Here is a 7,134-nt window from a genome sequence, read left to right as displayed (position 1 = left end):
AATCCATTTTAGGCTCATGGAGCACAATGTTTCCTAATTTGAAACTGTTTTTAACTTGCAAAACAGACTTTGGTTTAGCATAATGAGTTTGAATGCACTAACCAAATCAAAACTTGAAGAGCTTCAGCTTTGTGATCTTGACCTTGAAGCAATGTGAAGAGTGGAGATAATATAGAGCTAATCTAGATAAAGTATTCCACTTTGTTCATTCTGTTTAACTACTAGCTCAAAAACATTACCATATTTTCAGTGTTATCTGAACTCATTCAATTAAAATATAATAGATTCATGTGTTAAATATGCATTTACATTATGAGGAGTCAATATGAATAAATTGCCTTCCTGATTATTAATAAAGTTATGCAGGGGATTTAAATCACTCTGGAGAATCTTCTTGGGCTACACAGGGAAGTTTAGTGGGCAATTTTGATTCTAGTCCCTTGCTAGCTTGATCATAACCATTTTACTTCACGAGGTTAGGTTATGACAAGCCCTGAATGCTGGGACATGTTTTTCTAGTACTTTTAAATATTCATATCTCTATTAATTTTGCATACCCTTAGTGCTTCTGAGATTTCTTGAGGAAAACTTAAAATGCATGCCAATGCAATAGGCCTGCTGATGCTCAAGCAGTATGCAATGTTGTCTTCTCTGTGCAGGTTTGTTCTTCTCAATCATGGAGGCAGCTCATGGGCCTCTTATGTTTCTGCCCTTTAGATTGAAAAATGCAGTAACAAACACAGTCAAGCAGCTTTTTTTTGTCACTGTTATTGTGCTGTGCTTGCCTTTGGAAAGTCCAGTGGGATAACCACCACGTAGTTACTCTTCAGGCTCTCTGTATGTACTGGGTTTGTGTGGAAGGTTCTGGGCAGGGCTACAGGGGTGGCTTCTGTGAGAAGCTGCCAGGAGCTTCCCCCATGTCCAGCAGAGCCAATGGCACACAGCTCCAAGACAGATGTGCCACCGGCCAAGGCTGAGCCCAACAGTGACGGTGGTAGCACCTTTTGGACAACATAATTAAGAAAGGAAAAAAGTTATTGCATGGAAGTAAATGCAGCCAGAAAAGAGAGGAGTGAGAATACATGAGAGAAACAGCCCTGCAGACACCAAGGTCAGTGACGGAGGGGGAGGAGGTGCTCCAGGTGCCAGAGCTGAGCTTCTTCTTCAGCCTGTAGTGCAGCCCATGGAGAAACAACATGTGATGAACTGGCTGTCTCTCTGCACCTCTGGGGTAAAGGAGGTAGAGAATTGGGAATAAAGTTAAGCCTGGGAAGGAGGGAGGGGTGAAGGAAGATGTTCTATAGATTTTTATTTCTCATTATCCTACTATGATTTGATTGGTAATAAACTAATTTCTCCAAGTCGAGTCTGTTTTGCCCATGACGGTACCTGGTGAGGGATCTCCCCCTGCCCTTACCTCGGCCCAGGAGCCTTTCATTATATTTTCTCGCCCCTATCCAGGTGAGGAATAGAGTAATAAAGCAGTTTTGGTGGCCACTTGGAGTCCAGCCAGAGTCAGTCCCTCACGCTATTGCAACAGTGCACAAAATGCCAAAATATTTCAAAGTGAAATATGTTCAGTTATTAGATTCTCAGAAAATTTGTTAGAGACACTTTTGTGTTGGCTGTTGCTTGTGACACTGTGTGCCCCACAGTTGTCAATCACAGTCCACTGGTCTGTACTGAAAGAGCCTTATTAAAGTTGAAGTGTGCATAAGCAATGTGTATGAATAGTATTTCAGGCAGGGTCATTTGAAGGCTGCTGCTACTGCCTCTGTGTATATTAAAATACATGCATAAAATTGCTAAATGTATTCATGTAAAGGTGAATCTTTGGAGGACTGTTTCCTTGCTTTGGACAGAGTAAGTTCATGGAATTGCAAATAGGAGCTGTTAATCTGTGCGAAAATTGTAGCCAATTCCTGAATTCCAAGATAGGTGCTACAACATGTGATGGAATTCAATATGATGTTTCTCAAGTATTTAGTGGATTTAATGTTGATGCAGTGAAGACTGGAGTCAAGGTTAGATTTGAGAATAAACGCTGTGTTGCCTTGGACTGTTTTAAATGTTTGTGGGTAGGATTTTGAGGTTCTGCTTCTGAATTACAATAATACCTATTAAACTCTTCCTTAGACTTGTAGAAAGCAACAATATAACTAAACTGAGTGCTAAAGTAGTACAATGGCTGCAAAATACTTCTGAAAACTAGAATGCTGTAAAATATCTATTTATTTATTTATAAATAAGCCTTTGGTAAGGTGTTGGTTTAGACTATCTTGCTGTTGACATCTTTTTCTCTTCCATTTTCAACTGTTTAGCAGTGCATCATTAGAAACCTTTAAAACACAAAAATTATGTTTCTTTTGATGGATTTTTAGTAGTATATGCAGAGTACAGAATACCTGCCCTTTGCTGCCTCACATATTCTCTGCTGTTGCTGCTGTTTCTGCTCCCCCACTCATATTTTTCCCAGTCATTCACATGAGGGGAACTAATCCTGCAAGGGGAGCCCATGAAGTTTCCTAGGAATACTACCAGGCTTTCACTGTATAACGGGGTAGTTACAGGTTGACTGGATTGCGTCTCTTCTACTTTTTGTATAAAAACTGTACTTCTAACATGGGAGCTGCTAGGAGGCAATGGCCTTCAATTTTGCCTCTGAAATAGTTTTCAGTTTTTGGAAGCTGGCATAGCACGATAAGAAAACTAAATAGAGTGGGAGAAGGTGACTTTTTGTTCCCAAATTCCTCTCCCTTAGCCTCTTTATTATTTGAGTGAATAGCAACCAGTGAAAAATTGGGCAGAAGAGCAGCTATATCTGCAAATCCACTGAAACACAGTACTTTTTAATTTGTGGAAATGCCAGAAGTTAAAAGCATTGGACAAAAGGCACTTGGAAGTGATTCCAGGCATATCTCTTTGGGTTTTTTCTATTGCGTTGAACACTTAGCTGCAGGACTGTAGTTCAAAGCTGCAAGAACACAATAGAAATTCAAAGTACTATAGAGTCTGCATGTCATTTTTAGGAACTGGTTGTCAAACAGAGAATTAATATAAATAAAGCAAAAGATTTATTCTGCACAGCTTTGAATCTTGTTAATATTTCCAAAGTATCCTGTAATGTGTTGCCAACCATATCCTAAACTTTTGTACAAGGAGAGGCAGTGCTGCTTGTGATTATTTTAAGGCAGTTTTAATTCTGACCAGATGGGTTCAGGAATACAAATCAAGAAGGGGGAAGACTGCATCAGGAGCTGAGGCACACAGGGGCTACCAATTCTGTTGCCTGGCAACAGGATTTCAGTATAAAGATGTGAGTAAAGATACCTTGAATGTGGACAGGCTTGGGAGAGACACAGGTAGAGAGCAGGTCTCTGAAATGAACTAGAGGGCTTCATGAGAGAGGTGTAAGTGAATGTATAAATACATGCTCCTGGAGAATGGAGAGCCAGAATTCATTAGCTTCCAGCCTTTAGTCTGCTAATGTTCTTTTGCACTGATCTGGAAATGATATTTAATGGAATTTGGCTGGTTATGAATTTAAAGTTTGTAGAACTGCATATAATTTTTGGAAGCTGTCCTTGGAGTTGTCTGACACTTATGGATGAAATTTAAATACTTGGAGACCAGTTGGGAAATTTTTTTTTTAATTCATAGGAGTTTCAAGGAAGGGATTTGAGAAATGGGATAGTAAAATTTTGTTTTTAATTGCAGATAAGTTCATGCATTCACTGGCTTAAAATAGAAATACACTAAAATGTAGCAAACACATCTGGGTGGGTTTTTTTTTCCCTGGGAAAATGGGAGCACCAGATTAACTGAGCATAAAATTAATAGAAAACGATGCTGTATTACATTGCCCACTCTGTGAAAGCATTCCTATGGGATATGATGGGTAATTGAGTCACCAACATAAAATATTAATAATTAAGATGATACATTTCATTTTCTTAATGTGCTGTAGTTCCACATCTATCTACGTGCAAATATGACACAGATTTACTGGGACACAGCAGTCACCTTGAAGCTGTGCTCAGTAGCAGCTGATTAGCATTATCTGTTCCAAATGTAAAATAAGTTCAACTTACTCTGACCTCATTAGAGGGAGCTGAGAGTGCCTCAGTAATAAACGCTCATCTAGCTTCTTCCAATAATTTGATTTATATGGAAGGAAGTTTTAGTGACACATTCCCTGCCACTAATCAGCCAGCAGTCCTTATGGATGTAGAGGAAAGATTCTGAATATAATTAGACTTAGCACTACAAATTAAAAAGGGGGCTCAAACAGGATTTTTTTTTTTTTCACACAGTCTGTAATACAGCTGTCTTTTCACCCACTTGTATTCATAGACATCAACACAGAAGTAAGGCTAATGCATCCAGAAGTGCCTGGTAATCTGTTTGTAAACTTAGATACATGCACCAGTTTGCTTTTGAATTTGAATTACTAGAGTCTATGCCCATCAAAAATAATTATCATTCTGGCATGCTATTAACCTTATTTTCTATTGCTGAATAGTAAGAATTTGGTTGATAAAATGAGAAAGTGGTCTATGAGCCTGAGAGGCTGCTTCTTTAAGTTTGAGTCTAAATCAAAAGTAGAGGAGGTGGTGAATTCAGATTGTGAAATATTCAGAAATTGTTTGCCTTATAATAGAACAAGATGGTAAATTTTAATTTACACACTTTGCATTAGATTATAATGCAAAAATACAGATTGCAATCAGTCTGTTCCAAATATAATCTTATCTTGTTGATAGAAATTAATATGTCATTGTGAGTCCTTTAAACCTATCAAGTTAATCTGCAACCCAAAACTAACAAACAGCAAAATGGTATTAAAGCCTCTTTTGTAGTCTGTGATTAGGGAGAATTGGTTACTTCAGGAGAGACAAGTATATTGGCAAATGATGCATCAACTTATAAGCTTGATCTGTCACTCATTTTTCACAGATGTATCAATATTCAGAGTTTTCAAGACGGCAGAAGCAAAGAGTGACTTAGATATAACTATTAGCAAAGGAACACACCAAATACCAAAAAGCCTGGTCCCCAACCGCCTTATTTCAGTACTTGAAGTGTCACATGTCACATGGATAACATCCATTTATCTTTCAGATTAAAGATCAAAAATTCTCTTTGTGTTTTTGCAGTGCTCTGAATATGAGAGCTTGATCCTGCTAAATCTGCTAGTTGGTTTAGGGCCCAATTACTAGTCATAGGAACAAATGAAAAGTTCAGATAAGATGACACCATGCTGAGATAATTCAAAAGCAATCAGTCACACCACTTCAGGCTTTTTTTTTTTTTTCCTTCAAATGTGGCTCTTTGAAAACTATTCATGAGGGAAAAAAAAGCACTCTTTTATTTTTTTTCTTTTACTTGCAGAGTTCACCCAAAGCCTCAACTGTGTGAGATGCATTATCTTTCTAATATCTCCACAGAGCATTTTCTCCCCTCCCAGGTAAAACAGAGCAAGTCTAGGCAGATAAAAGTCACGTTTACTTGCGGCTGGGAAGGCTGCACACGGAAGAAGGATCTGACATCTCTGACACCTTTGTATTCAGCTGAGATCGTTCACAAGGTACTAAATGGATGGTTTGGACTTTTTAAATCTATCATGTTCCAGAGTTAGATTTTTCAATATGAGTTCTTCATGTAATTTCTGCTTTGGAAATGGATATATGTGCTGCCTCTAGCAATATTTTCAGTAATAACTTTACCCTACTAGTGAATGATCAGATAGGTAAAAGCAGACTTGCTGCAATTGGAGCAAAATGGCTGACATTATAAACACATTTTTACTTCTCTAAATGTGACAGAAACTGCGTCCATTTCATGATGGCATTATCTTTGGTCCCCTGTGTTAAATTACCTGTGTGTGGGGTTGTGTCTGTTCCTCAGGTAGCTTTTTGTTGTGGGAATATCCTTGCCCAGCCAGCTTCCCTGTAGGTATTAACATGAAAACAAACCATCCTAAACTCTATAGCCTTGATGAGGAAAGGCACCATGGGAAAGGAAGGGGACATCAGAATACATTCTTTTGGTTCCTGTGTGCTTTTCTGTAATCTAAGATATTGACTTCTGGCATAAGAAATAAAAATAAAAAAGGCTATTTTTTTCCTTTTTTGTATTCTGATAAGGAGGCATAGCAAAAGAACACAGATATTGTGGGTTTTCCACACAGAGAAGAAATGAAAAAAATGCTATGTCTAAATTTTGAGTGTTTCTTTATGGGTAGTTTCTATGCAATTGCATGTCACAGATTGAGATTTACAGTTGAACTTAACTTCAAGATCTTTTCCAACCTAAATGATTGTGTGATTAAAGGATATCCAGCTCTACCACTGAATATGTCTGTCCAGCACAGAGGAAACAGCCAAAGAATATAATGGGGTTGCACAATAAATGAGAAGCAAAAGCAATGGGTGTGTCAGACTGGTGAGGTTTGTGGTTAAGAGTCAGTTTGAAAACCTGGAGTTGTTTGTTTAGGCTGTTCAGTAGCACTCTGGTATTAGGGAGGGCTTTGGATGATGATCAGTTTGGAATGAGCCTTTGGAATGTTTGGGGAGCTTGGAGCACTGCCTGTAGCAATGCACTGGATGTGGTTTCTTACTATCACCAGCTCTGCAAGCCAAGGCAGCAAGCTGATGGCTGCCCTAAAGCTCAACCAGTCATGGTGTGCATAGCACAGCACCTTCTCTCAAAGGTGGGTGATGATAACCTTGTACTATAGGGGCCTGATCAGGAAACTCTCGCTAAAAATAATTGAAACTAAAGCTTATGATAGTGTTGCTTCTCTGGAGCACCAAGTCTCGTGGCTCGAGCACCACCCAGGCAACATGTACCCAAGATGCAATTCCCTCCCCAGCCTTCCCCTCTCCCATCTTGTAGGAAAGGGTACATAGATTGTTGCAAAGGGGGAGAATATGCTTTTCTTCCTGGTCAAGCTGTGCTCCCCTTAGAGATTGGCTTCCAGGCATGAGAACAGGAACACACGGTGGAACTGCTCCTCTAACAGCTGTTTGTGCACTTGACATTTCATAGCTAATGACTTAAAAGTATTTTTAGATATTGTCATGGGACTTCCCCTGTTTCTCTGTTTTATTTCACAGTAAACTTAATTCCCCC

This window comes from Corvus kubaryi, unplaced genomic scaffold (assembly GCF_017639235.1).
Source record: "Corvus kubaryi isolate FWS band 111438036 unplaced genomic scaffold, C.kubaryi_AGA036_p1.0 68, whole genome shotgun sequence".
NCBI classification, from domain to species: Eukaryota; Metazoa; Chordata; class Aves; order Passeriformes; family Corvidae; genus Corvus; species Corvus kubaryi.
This window is presented reverse-complemented; position numbering follows the sequence as displayed.